Genomic DNA, 15,411 nt, shown 5'->3' with positions numbered 1-15,411 from the left:
AGGATAATAGAATGGTCTGTAGAATTTTCAGAAAATACAATTAATTCTGAATGGAGGGGCTAGGAAAAGATTTTCAAGCAAGTTGGTATTTTAATAGAGAGTTAGAGGATAAATAGAAATTCAACGTAAGGAGGAGGCACTACTGAGTGGGGCTTCCAGTATAAGTAGACAGCACAAGTAACAAAAGAAAATACGATACTGTTCCTGCTGTTTGGCAAAGGATAAATACTCCATGAAATTAGACTACAGCCTCTTTGTTGGAGAATGTGAGCCTGAAAACTTAATCTCAGACTTGTAATTTCTTTAGTAGATAAAGGAAGTCTTTAATCAGAGGATGGTGGTGATCTGAAGTAGTCTCAATGACATAATTCTATAAGTACTGGGAAGGTCAGCATTGAGAATCAAGAGACCTGAAATAGATCACTCCTCCTTCCTGAAAAAAATCATTCCCTCTCTTTTTTCTTAATGAGAGAATGGGTTCATCACCTTGCCTTGGGTTACAGATTTGCTTTTCCAGGAAGCCTTTCTGATGCTCTGGCCTCATGTACAAACTACGACTATATTGTCAACATCTGCCTTGGACTGGTAACCCCATTAAAGCATTTATCATGTCTGTCTTACTCACCATTCACCATTTCCTTTGCCATACCTAACTTCTAGTTGGTACACACCCATATTTATTGGGGAAATAAAGGAATACTGTGAATAAATCAATTGGGTGACAATAGTATAAGAGGAATGATGACAGCAGAAATTGCAAGAAACATGTGGAAGCTAGTATTCAAGGGACTGGGGACGTGAAATGTGGAAAGAAAGAGGAAGATCTAAGGTATCTCCATTTGTTTAAACTGGGTGTCTGTTAAGACAATGATGTTCCTGAAATTATCCAGTTACAGTTTGGTTTCATCTCACATACAATTTCTTCTCTCTACAAAAGAGTTGTTTGGAGATTCCTTGCTAATTAATTCTATGAAAATGAAAGTGGTCTCCATGTACACCCTCTAGGCTATTTCCTGGGATGGGAAGATATGAGTATAATCCTGGTGCAACTAGGTAGGGTCTGATACTCTTCTTACCAGTGATTTTTTACCATCCCTCTGTTCTGATGAGAAAAGAAGACAGAAATGAGGAAGTTTATATCTGATGGTGTAGACAAATGACAGCCAAGAAAAACTGTCCCTGGACCCTTTCTCTGTATTCAAGTAATATATCTAAGGAAGGTAGATAACTTTTATTGAATAATTTCTTAGCATAAAATGGTTCAAGTCTATGAAATTCCATAATGTTGGCACTGTAGTGATAGAATAATTCATGGACAAAATGTGAGAGTGGCTAAACTGACCCAGGTCATGACATTAGTTATGGTACCTTGGCTAGAAGTTAAATCTTCCATATAAAGTTAACTGTTTCACAGCTGATATATTAAAGTGATTACTATACAATGAAACATATTAAATATGGCTATTGCAATCCAAAATCTATTCTGTCAAGAAAGAAGAAAAAACTCTAAGTTTTATTATTTAAAAAGTTAATTTTCATAGATAAAAAACATCTGCCTAATTCAGTATCCAAATATTAGAATGAAAAAAGGAAAATTCTCTGAATTGTGGTTTAGAATTTGAAATAATTAAATTCTTAATTTAGAATGGAATTATTATAACTGGTGATATTTTTCTGCACATTAAACTAACAGAATTTTGTATTTGGATGATTGTGTCTTGTATACCCAAGCACTTGGCGATTTAGCCATTGAATATGCACCTGCTTCTTGGATTGGCAAGGCAACAATTTGCTGTGAAGAATCAGTTGTTTTGAATGGCTAATTGGTTACAGGTGCAATGAATTAACCATCTGCCTTCAAAAATGACTCAATTAAGAGGGGAGGAAAATCCCTTTTCTTTCTGTCACTTTGAAAGTACATCAATACTAGAGTTAAGTTAGATATGATTTTAACTTGAAATTTGTGGATTCTGTGGTAGGTAGAGGTGAGGTAAGTGGGAGGAAAATAAAATAAGGAGTATATAATAAGTCATTAAAGTTTTAAAAAGTGGAATGTATCTGGAAAAGAAAAGTGCAACCCCACAGGTAGGTTTATACCAATGCATTTGACACAGTCTTTTTAAGTTTTTTTTTGTTTAGATATGATTTCTTAGTTTAAATCTAACTTTCATTTTTTTCTGAAAGATTCTCACATTCATCAACTGATGTGTCACAACACTGACAATCAAACATTTTGTTGGATGACTTTCTAACTGCTTAGCTGAGATGTATTAATAGTATTTCTAAATGGGCAACAGACATTTTTCCCTCTTTGGTCACAAGTACTTTTCTCAAAGAAGATAAAATTATTTTCTTGTTAACTAGGAGATGGAAACACACATTGTGTGACTAGCTGGAAAATAATAGGTCAATTTGATTTGACTATACTTCTTCTTCAGGTAAGCCCATCATTTTCCTTCCCCATGCTTAATGAACTCACATTTTATGTTATTTAGTTTATCATGCCTAACTTTTAATTAACTTAAGTATTTAAGAATTCCAGTTGACAACTTGTTTCCATCTTCTAATGTAAGCAATATATCTTTAGTCACCTTCCTGAGATTCACCAAATTCTGAAATCTTTCTGATGAATATTCTGTAAGTCCTTTTGCCCACCCAAATTTATCTTAAGGAATAACTAAAATTAAAAGTTGTGTTCTGTCAAGAAGTGGTGTGGACATGTATGAAAATGAAAAAATGAAACCTATTAAACTACTCCAGGAATGGGGAGAGAGAGGTTTAAAGGAGAATGATGGAGGGGATGGTTTGAAGTATGATATATTTGGTATAGTGCTAGAACATTTGTAAATGCCACAATGTACCCCCTCCCAACACAACAATAAAAATTAATTTAAAAGTTTTTTTCTTTAAAAAGTGGTGTCGAAATATATAAGTGGAAAAATGAGACTTGTAGAAACTGTTCCAGGAATGGGAGGAGGGGGGATAAAGGAAAATGATGAAAGGAATGAATTTAAGTATGATATAAGAAATTTTGTAAATGTCACAATGTACCCTCAGTACAACAACAATAAAAATAAATTCTATGTAATAAAAGAAGTAGTGGGGAAACTTTCAAAACACCCAGAAATACAATTTTCATTCCAGCTAGTTTTGTAAAATATCCTGAATTTCATTTGAATCACTTAAAAGTATTAATACATTAATATTACATTAATTTAATATTTAAATTACATTAACTAAAAACACAATGTGTCTATGCTCTTGCCATCACTGATAATGACATCAGTGAAAATAGTTAAGTAGGGAGGATTCTTCTACATCATTTTAGATATGGAGAGTTTTTGTAAATGAGTGAAAATTTTATACATGATTTATTATTTTCCAAATATTCTTCATTTCTTTTATAAAATATCCTCTAGTACAAGCAAAAATTTTTGAGTGACTTATTTTCAAGGATGTGCAAGGATGAGGTTGGATTTTTTTAAACTTCCCATCACATAGAAGTTGGGATTTGATTAGATGTAGTATTGTATAATTTATACCTGTCAAAATAAGAAGTCTTTGAATAGAATTTTGGTCAGTTGAAGTTTTCATTTATTTTATGCATTTAGAAAAAGAACTAAATTTCTGAATTTTAGATTATCTTTGAATGTATACAAAATTTTATCTCAATGACAGTTTGTATGAGAAAATGTTTCTGGCAAAAACTCACTGATTTCAAACCCCATTCAAAAAACACTATTCATCACATAAAAAATTAAATTCAAGAGTCTATAAAGATCTTTGTAAATAATGTGGTTTATTTAAATCTAATAAGTTTCTCTGGAAATAATTTGAAGCAATAAGTAGCATTGTAGGAATAATTTTACTTCATATATACACAAAATGTATGTGTGTTTATGTTTATATATATATATACATATATATATATATATATACATATATATATATCTTTTTGTTACTCCATCCAGTGCCAAAGTTATCAAATAGTATCAATCTTCCCACGTTCTTTTTAAGTGAATAAAAATATTCTTATTGACTATCTGTTAACAAAGTGAAGACCTCTCACAGCAAGTGTCCACTATATTTCATTTCTTTATTCCTCTTTTGGTGATGCTCATTCTTCAGTATTCACTATTGTTGAAAATGCTTGTGTTACAAAAATTATGTCAACAAAGATTATTCATGGTAGAGGTGAGGCGCACACACACACACACACACACACACACACACACGTTATCTGAAATATCTGTGCAATCATCAGATTTGGAAGTAAATTGAGAAATCCTTATCTGAACTACTAATTTTTTCATTGGTTTTTACAGTGGTAGGACTCCTTGAAATAAAAGTCTAAGATACAATTGGAAAACATAACAGTGCAGTTAATGAAGGAGTGAACTGCACAGTTCCATCTTTTGTGGCTCCCTTGTTGTGCTCTGGGGGAACTTAAGTTCTGTGTAACAAAGTACAAACTGCTACTTTTTTGTAACTACAAATTTTCCAGTGAGGAAACTGAGGCAGAGAGAAATCACTTGACATCTAAAGGCAACTAGTGTTATTAATAGAATCATAAGTAAAACTGAGCTGTCTTAAATTCTAATCTATATTTGTTACTGTAAATATGAATTTTAATATCTGAATTATCCAGATGCTTTTTTCCTATTAGCTAAAATTCTCTAGATTTATTCTTTAGATTACTTATCATTTTATTTTATTTAACGTATGTAGATGAAGATACTGTGTCAACTTCTTTTTAGCTCCCATTTCCCTGATTTCATGAAAATCTTAAACCCCAGTACCTAGTACTTTCAATCTCTTAGACAGTTGAACATGCCAAATGTCCAGCACAGGGCCTCTAGCTGGCTCCAGGCTGTTGATGATTTCATTAAATTTTTCCCAATCTATTTATTTACGCAATTTCAACTGGGAAATTCATTGAAATGAAACATCTCATTTCCAGAATTATCCTGAGGCAAAAAGAGACAATGATGCATACCCCCAATTTGAATGAAATGAAACTAGCCCATTTCACATAGAGAAGTCTCATTGTGAGTTTAAAACCACATTAACCTTAAAGGAGACATTTTCTCCATACACATCTGAGTGTAGCTTCAGTTTATGGCACTGTTAACTGTGAATATGTACCAAAGGACTTGTTTCTAAAGAAACTTTAAAGCCAACAAATTAACCCACCTTAGAGCTTTCTTCAGTGCTGTCTTCTTGTAGTGATTTTCTCTATGGCAGTTACTGAGTGGCAAACAAAAGAAGGAATCTTACTGAATTATATTCATTTCTGTATTGATCAGATTCTTGTGTTTTGTTCTTAAGCAGAGAAGTAGAAGAAAACAGTTAAGCAAGGTTTCACTTAAAAGACGCACACACACTGTTTTAATGTTAGAGGAGAAATTTGTCCAGTAAAGAAACAGTTAAGGAAAATTTTCAGTTTAGAGGGATAGCTTTACTTTTGTAATGCAGGCTTTGCCAATTAGTCACAAATGAACTGGAGCACATTTTCTTGATAATCGTGAAGCATGATGACTGAATGGATGAGCCATACACATTTTATATGTATTTCCACTGCACTGGATCTTTTCTCTACCTGCTGTGTTCCAAATAGTCACAAATACCACAGTGTTAATGACTGATCAACATTTAAAAAGTAGATTTCACAAGAAATGTAATTAGATTTCATAATTAGGTTTTGGCTAATGTGTGTTTCTAGAAAAGTTCAGGTGCTTAGATTACATTTCAATTTTCACTTGTCATCTGCTAAAGTTCCTCCCCTCACTTTAGCATCCTGATCAGATGTCCAATTTTTCAAAGTAGTTTTCATTTTTTAAAACTCATTCTAAATTTTAAAACCAGTTCAGTTTCTTAGCCTTCTTGGTCTCCTTATGTGCTTATGATTTTATGTGAAAAAAGCCGTTTCTTATTTACTATGTACAATGATATCAAGATTACTTAACCATGCTGTATTCTTGTAGTTAACAGTATGCTCTTTTATAACATCTCATTGAAAATATTTATACTCTGAAACATTATTTTTTGAATTGCTAAATATAAATGATTTATACTGTAATACTTTATCGGAGAAGCATATGCTGAATTTTAATAGTGTTTCAGGTTTTAAGCCAAAATTGTAAATGCATGCATACAAAGCCATGATTTGACTAATAAAATGTTCCCATCAATTGTAAGATGACTATATAATATTATATGAGATTTTATTTCTTATCTATCAGTCTATGTATCAACATATCTAAATATTATTTAACTATTAAATAGATGATGTAATTGAATCCACAAATGGTGTACACATAGGCGATGTGAATTCACATAGTTCAGAAAGAATCAGAAATAGAATCAATATGGGATTCCACCTTGAATCCACTTTAGACCTCAAGAATAGAACTCTGCAGGAATGGGAAATGGTATTTTGTATTTTGAATGATCTGTCCAGGTGGCTCTGACAGTAACATTGATCTAGAGATATTTTCTGTGAGAGAAGGTAGAGGGTTACACTATCATTTACTTCTGGACACTTCCATGTTTTTATTCTTTGAAAATTATCTTTGATTATGTTTTTTTCTCTAATTCTATAAGGTCTGAAAGAATGTAACTGAATTTACTGTTTTGTCTACTTGTTTATTTTTTGTGATAGGTCATTAATAACTAGCAGCATTGCCTCCAAATGAACCATTTAGAACCATGCAAGTTGATGATTTGAAGCTGGATGTATTTTGCTAAGGTGTATAACATATCAAGATACTGTTAGTATCTGAGATAACTCACATGGTATTTATTTTAAAAATTTTTATTAGCTTAAATTAATTTCACAAAGGGTTTCATTGTGATATTTTATGTGCATGCATATAGTATGCTTTGATCATTTTCACCCCATCTATATTAGTCTTTCTTAACACTTTTCTGTTCTCCCCCTCCTTTTAAACAGTTTTTAGTGGGTTTCATTATGCTATTTTCATACATATATATAATGTGCTTCTTTCATATCTACCCCCAGTTATCTTCTCCTTTTCCACTTTCCCTATTGCTGGTCCTCCTGGACAGTCCCTTTTTACAATCATGTCATGTTATTATTTTTTAAAGTCTAGATTTCACATATGAACAAAAACATGAAATATTTGTCTTTCTAACTTGTCTAATTCTCAATATTCTCTAGTTCCACTCATTTTCCTGCAAATGACATAATTTAAAAATAACATATTTTCATTACTTGAATTTAGACTGCATAAAAGTTCTATATTTCATTTTTCCCTATATTAGCATAAACTTTTTTCTTAATTTTGTAAAACTAGTATATGTAATAGAATTACAATATAACAATAGATTTAAGAAATAAAAAATATTGCTTATACTTCTAATTTTGATATTAATAGAAATTAACTAAAAACTGAGTAAAGTAAAACTTCCAGGAAATCAAACAAAATTGATTTCCCCTTGACTTTATGTACTTTTTAAAGCATTTCCTTTACCCTTTCTTTTGAGAAGAAAATAAAATATTTCCCTTGTATGTTCTGTTACAATTCAGTTTTTTTTTCTGTATTTTGCATAATGCACCTGAGGTGCTTTCTAAAATATCAGCTTTACAGCTAGCTGTTCCATCAGGGGATTCTAAATCTTCAAATTGTGTGGCTCTGAGCATAGCAGTAGGTTTTTATCACATGGCTCACTTAGGAGAATTTTAAGAGCAGTTTCCACTTCCTGATACTGTGCCCGCATTGTGTTGTTACAGGGGAGCAACAGGCAGCACCATAGCTGTTACATTGCAATATTGCATTAATAAAGACCAAATCCTTCTTAAAACTAAAACACCACCTTTCTTCACTATACATGTTCTTCATTGACCTCCCAGGAAAAATAAAAAAGCCCTTTGGATTTTCTTCCTCTAATAGTATTTCTCTTTGTCTCTTTAGTTTTCCCAGATTCTACCTGTGAATTCTGAAGTGCTCCAGGGTCCAATCCTTGTACTTATCTTCTCCAACTGTGTTCACTTCTTAGGATCATTTACCCAGACCTATGACTGTGAATTGAACAAATCTGTTATTGATTCTTATGTTGTCCTGGCCCACTCCTCTGAACTTCACATATATTTTACTCCGTATTCAGCTTATTCACTTGGATGTTCATTGCTTATTAAAGCTGACAAAGAGTCTGAACTCTTGATTTGTATCTATACACTAAACCTGTTTCATTCTTGATCTTACTTCATCTCTGTATATAATAAATGCAGTTCTCTAGAAGTTCAGGAAAGCTCTAGTCATTCTTGAATTTATTTTTCCTCTGACAACCCACATCCAGTTCGTCAGGAAATTATGTGATATTACCTACAAACATCAAGAATCTGACTCCTTCTCAGTATACCTACAACTGACACTTTCATCTAAGTACTATTATTTTCACCTGTCTCAATTTGTAGCCCTCCTGTTGTCTCCTTGTTTCTCTCCTTGTCTGTCAATTTTTAACACAGTAGCCATTATTTTTTTAAATAAAAAGATCATGTCATATATGCACTCAAAATCATATTAAAGTTTCCCCTTTTCTACATAGTAAAGTATAAACTTTTAACCTCTAACCTGGGGTATCCACATGATCTGCTTCCTGTGCCTTTTTGACATCACTTTTCTCTGTGCAGCAAGCCCAGTCTCACTTACTTCCTTCTGTTCCAAGAACACATCTGCTTCTTCCACACAGGCTTGCAACTATAGATCTCTCTGTTCTGAATGCTCTTCACCTGACCACATGTTTTCAGGGCCATACACTCCTTCCAGACTCAAATACCATTTTTTAGAATATTCCCATTAAAAATGGGCTCACACTAACTCATTTAAAATGGCGTGAGCATTCAAGTCATTTCCATTTATTTTAAAATTTTTATTTTAATTTTGGTATAAGTGTGCATATTTATAGGGCACAAAGTGGCATTTCAACACACATATACATTATATAAGTATCAAATTAGGGTATTTGCTACATCCATCAGCACAAATATTTATCATGAGAACATTTGAAATCTTCTCTTACTTTGAAATATACGTGGTTAGAAGAAAACATAGAGGAAATGCTCTGTGACATTAGTATGGGAAAGGATTTGTTTTAAAATAACAACTCAAAAGCACAATCAGCAAAAGCAATAATAGACAAATGGGTTTACATCAAGATAAAAAGTTTTGAACAACAAAGGAAACAATCAGCAGTGAAGAAGCAGCCTACAAGTCATTCTTCAGCCATGCTATTCTGGAGCACTTTTGATTTCCTGACATATTATAAAACTGCTTTTTATTATGTGTTTATGATTCATGCTTTGTGTCTTTCTATATCAACTGCAACTGACAAGTACAAAGTGTTCAAGACAAATTTAAAAGAAGGAATTAATGAGAATGATTGGAACCATCATGAGGCATGTCAAAGAGACCATCCAAGAGAAAAAGGAAGGACACTTTCCAAGGAGCTGGTTTATAAGGACCTTAATTGGGGAAACATAGAGCTGCTCTCTGGTACATCCTTTGGACTCTAACTTTTATCTTAATGGACACATGTATATCAAATATCTATTTATAAGTAGAACATTGAACATCACCGTTAATTTGATGATTAAGATTCATTCACTTGTAAGTAAAATAAATATTGCCTTTACTTATACTAATGTATACTTTATCTGTGCCTCCCCAACAGTTTGTGTTTTCCACCATTATTGAAATTCCTTGTAATTTTTAGTAACTATTTGCTGACATGTTTCTTCTTTTAGATTGAACAGCCTGCAAAAGTAGGGGTTTTTTTTCATTTTAAATAACCTCAGCATCTAACTCAGTGTTTGACACATAATATGTATTAAAATACTTGCCAAATCAATTTTAATAAATTTTGACTCAATAATCCCTTGTAGCATAAACAATACACACTATGGATTCATAGAATATGAGTCAGGGATTTTATATCTAAGAAACTTGTTTTTCAAGCATAAAGGTTACAAACAGAATTTTTATTCAGAAAATCTGGGAATATTGCTTTCATAAGCCCTCTTTGAGCAAGTACTAGAGTGTTCCAGAGATCAAGGGTATTTCAGCAAAAGAACTGCCAGAAAGTAGTGAAAATGTTTAATTGCAAATCTAAGCTAAAACAAAAACAAAGATAAAGATTAAAACACAGAATATAAATCAGAATATAAATTTTAACTGCTCTAGGACCTAGAAATGGCACAAAGACTAATAAAACTTGGAAGAAAGAGGAGGGATACTGAAGTCAAATTATCCATCTGTGAGGATAGGGTCAAAGAATATCACTTAATTCGACTAATCAAGTAGGGAAAATCTTAGCACATTTAAAAGAATAAAGGTAATCATTCAGCAAGAAAGGTAATTATATGACAAATGAACAGGAACAGGAGAAAGAAAAGAGGATCAGAGCTAATTTATTGCTTTTCACAAGAAATATATAGATTGTACCCAAAGCAAAGAGTTTTCAATGTATTGTATCAAAGAATAAAGTTAACCACTAGAAAAAAATACAAGACTTCAACATTTCAAACAAAAGCAAAAAAGGCAAATAACTGATCATACAGATACAGATTCATATGTACAACTACAGAGATGTACATCTACACAGGTGTACATTCACACATATATTTATGCATTCACACCTGTTTGATTTATACAAATGTAAGTATGCACTCACAAATATGTAATTTGTACATATAAATGTATGCATTCACATATATATGAATTAATATTCATGTATTATGCATTATGTTACATGTTATATTTTGTATGCTCTGTAAGAGAAAATCTGAAAGACTATTTTGTATATTTTTCAATCAACATAAATGGGATTTGCTATTACAAGTAAATAATTCCATCCTGGGATGAAAAGGAAAATGAACACTTTCCTTTAGAAAAGTGGTATGTTATATAAATGAATTTAGAGTGGTTTAATATAAATTGATAGCCTATGTATGTCAAACAATTGCAAGCAAAGTAAAATAGATAGTGACCTTAATATTAGACAATGTAGAGTCTAGATCAAAAGCATTGTAATGCTGAAGTGCTGAATGCAATGAAGTGTGATAGCCAGCAATATACATGTATAAATGCCATAGCAGCAAATTTAATATAACAAGAACTACAGAGGTATGGAATAAGGAGGATAAAGGAGTAATTTCACAATGCAGAATCCTCACAAGCATTACTACAGCCATGTGAGAAAGCTTAAGGTCATTAGTGATATATTATGTTGATAACATATATCCTGATATGATATGAGAATGACAGTTTCTCTCTGTAGTGTTCATTCCTCAACCCCATAAATTCAGTCTAATCATTAGAAAAATATTAGACAAACCCAAAATGAGGATTGTCCTATAAAGTAGCTTATGGCACTCTTTGTCATTGTCAAGGTCATCAAAAACCAGGAAAAGTTTGAAAAGCTATCACAGCCAAGAGGAGCCTGAGGAAACATGACAGCCAAAAATAATATGGTACCTTGAATGGGATCCTAAAGCAGACAAAGGACATTTGATCAAGACCAAAAAAACATAAAAAAATACATGGACTCTATTATTTCCTCATAACACATTACTATTGTCTCATTAATTATAGAAAATGGATCACACTAATGCAAAATGCTAATGATAGAGGAAAGTAGATCTGGGGTATATAGGATCTCCTTGTACTATCTTTACAAATTTTCTGTTAATTTAAAACTATTCTAAAAATAATGTCTAATTACATTTTTTTAGAAAGGATAAATTCATACACACACACACACATCCTATTGTCCTATTGGAGATCCCTAATATAGTGTGGGTGGGAGTAGCAACAGAATACATGAACCTTGATAGAGAAGCAAAATTTTCTTAAGAATTTCTTTAATAGATACATTTTTAATTTTGAAAATGTGAATTTATTATCAATTCAAAAAGTATTACACACACAAACTAGTATATGACTCAGAAATCTCTTATTAAACTAACTCAAATTTTAGTCTAAAGTTAAAGTCATGTCAATTCAGAAAATACTGATTCACAAATTATATATTTTCAATTGTTTCCAATCTGTTACCTATGTGAGCAGCAACCTGGCCAAGACAGAGACATTACCTGTGTGATAATGTGTACTACTAACGAGTCTTTCAATCTTGCAAAGTACTTTTTGTATGTATTATCTCTTTATCTCATATTCATTTTCCTTTTTTTGTGGTGGTACTGGGGTTAGAATTCAGGACTTTGTGTTTGTAAGGTAGGTGCTCTACTATTTTAAGTTACACCTTTAGCTCTTATTGCGTTTTTTGAATAAAGAAGAACAATTAAATAGAGTAGTTAAATAAGAGTATCAGGTCTTAGAAAAGTTAATGGACTTGCTTCCTAATGTGGAGAAGAGAGAAAATAGGAGATAGCTGAGTCAAATTTATTCTGGCTCCTTGCTCAGTGCTTTCCACTGTATTTTGCAGTTGGTGTGAAAGTGTGGACCTTAGGTCACAATTTATGACATCCTTATAGTCATAAATTCTACAGTATATTGTTCTCCTGAGAGAGAGAAGATTGCAGTATTGTTACCTGTGGTCTAGAATTAGGTTAAATAACATCCTAGTGTGCTGTTAGCAGATAACACTGAGAGAATCATAATTTTCTGATAGAATGGTGTCGATTTGTAGCAAAAAACGTTCACATGAGTACATTTATGTTTGTCAGTTCCAACAGTCATCTGGCATTTCATAGTAAAGTCCAAGTATTTCTCCTGCTGATTTTCTCCAATCTTGAAAAACTTCCAGATAAACTTTCAAATAAGCCATGACTGGTGCGGTTCCATTGCTAGCTTCCCCAGGGAGTGTGTGATGGAGGATAATCACGTCAAGGTTAGGAAATCAGAGATCATATAATGCAAATTCTTATAAATGAACTTTGCTCCTCTTTTAGAAAATATTAGGTGATTGTATTTCATTTACATTTTCAAGGTATATGTTAAAATTCTAGTTTCTAGTTATTCATATAAAAATAATGTATATCTTTGATTCAGAATTCAATAGTTTGGCATGTCAAATTTCTCTTCTTTTCCTTTCCTTAGGTACTTTTTCAGTCATTCCAATTCCATGGTCCAACCACTAGAGAAGTAAAAAGTCACTCAAATTCATATTTCAAATATTGTTTCAATTAATGCCATTCATCCTTAATCAGTATTGCATATAGTTATAGGAACTCAGAAAGAATAAAATCCAAGAACTCAAAAACACTGACTTGGATTTACTGGGTATGTGGGTGAACAAAATAAAGCTTTTACCCCTGTAAAGTTTTCAATATTTTAGAAGAGAAAAATTAGACAGTAGTAAATAAACATGCATATGTCATTGCAAAGAGTGGCAAGTGGTAAGAAGGGAAAATGGTGCAGGGTAAATTTAATAACTGAAATGGCATTGGAGCTGAATCTTGATTGGTGGATAATTAAGTGTAAGCCAGATCGTGAAAGAAAGGAGAAAAATGTCCGGGTAGGGCTTCAGCTAACTGCAGACCTAATGTGGAAATAGCGCTGCATAATTAAGGAACCCCCCCAAAAAAAGACTTTGCCATGGTTACATTTTAGTGAGTGGAAAGAAATGCTTCTTTCCTGAAATTATTTATCACTTCCTTGTGTGACATGAAATGCATTTCTGCTAATAGATTATCAGAACCTTATTGAGTATGATTATATTCTAGTGCAATAAGAAACCACTAAGTAGTTCTAATAATTATAGCATGATTGAATTTGTATTTCTAAAACACCTGCTCTGTCTGTTCAATGGAGAATAACTACAGAAGACAGTCTAAGCACCAGGAAAATGTCTGTAGTTTATTAGTCCAGGTGAAAGAGCACCAGACTAGAGTGATATGTTAGATGAGTTCTTTGCTACAGTAACTTTGTGTAGCAACCACTTCAAAAATTGTAATCATTTGTTTTTATATCACTCACAGGTGTGCAAGATAGACTGAGGGCTTTGAGGGCTTGCTTGGCTCATTGAGTGCAGGTCTGCTCCATGTATCTCCTCTTTCTCATGGGACCACTAACCTCCCTCCATGTGTTCTTTTTCTTTTCTTTTTTGTAGCTGATAGGTGTAAGATGTTATTGCAGTTAAACTAAAAAACAAACAAAAAACAATAGCCTTACAGAACATAATGGAAACCATGTATGTGGTTGCAATATGTTGTCTCATGAAAATATTAATTTTTAGGCTTTGGTTGAATAATATCATCTTGGTGTAGTATCTTTTGTTATATCTTTAAAAAATTTATTTATTTATTTGTTGGCATATTATAGTTGTACTATGAGTACATTGTGAGATTTACAAAAGTGCATACAATATATCTTAGACTCATACCTTCATCTTTCTCATTTATTTCCCTCCTCTTTCCTATTTCAACAAGTCTCATTGTTCCCTATTCATACATGAATACATAGTACTTCCACTATATTCACCTTCCTTCCCCCTTTCATTATGCCCTGCCCCTCCCACTGGTACCATGGCCAGAAATGCAAAAGTCTAAGCAAAATTAGGTATATACATTAAAGTCTTCATAAGATAAAGCACATATAGCTACCTATATTCCATTAGCTAAAGCAAATCACAAAAGCAAGCACAAAATTGTTTGGGGAAATATAGTCTGGCCACTCCACAGTCATATAACAAAGTTCATATGTGAACATGCAGTGAGTGAAGACTATAATCTAATACTGATTATTATTATAAATTCAACATACATTTTATTTTTGAAGTAGTATTGTATTTATATGAGTAATGAGAGAGGAAGACATAAATGATGATTCCATATTTTTGACATTAACAACTGGTAGATAAAAATGTCATTTACTGGTAGAAAAAATACCTGAGTGAAAGGAAGTTAAGGATGAGAAGAAGATTTCATTTTGGGATATGCCAAATAAATAGAGAAATGAGACAGAAGTATGTAAATGAATACTCATGTTTGAAGTAAAGAGTGTGGATCAAGCTAGAGTTGTTGACATATAAATGTTATCTACAACTGTGAAATGGATGAGATCACCGAAAAGGGAGCCTGGAGTGAGAAAAGGGTCCAGGCCTAAACCTTGAGATGCTCAAGCATGTAGAGTATATGAAGAAGAAAAGCAGACTGAGAAAGGGATACCAGTGAGTTAACAAAAATAAAGAAAGAGAGACTGTCTCAAGGAGACAAGGAAAAAGAGGTTTTCAAAATGGAGATAATGTTTAATACTGTTGCATTTTACTGAACTATCTGAAGACTGAAGAGAGTATGTTAAATTTGGCAAACTTAAAGCCATTGCTGACTTCAGCAAAAGTAGTTTCTTAGAACTACTTACTGGTAGAGAAAAGAAAGATTGATATAGTTGAAGAACAAAATTTCTCCTAGATTGTTCATTGACTAGAGGTGAT

Source organism: Castor canadensis, chromosome 5, assembly GCF_047511655.1.
Source record: "Castor canadensis chromosome 5, mCasCan1.hap1v2, whole genome shotgun sequence".
NCBI lineage: Eukaryota > Metazoa > Chordata > Mammalia > Rodentia > Castoridae > Castor > Castor canadensis.
Note: the sequence above shows the minus strand (reverse complement) of the source record.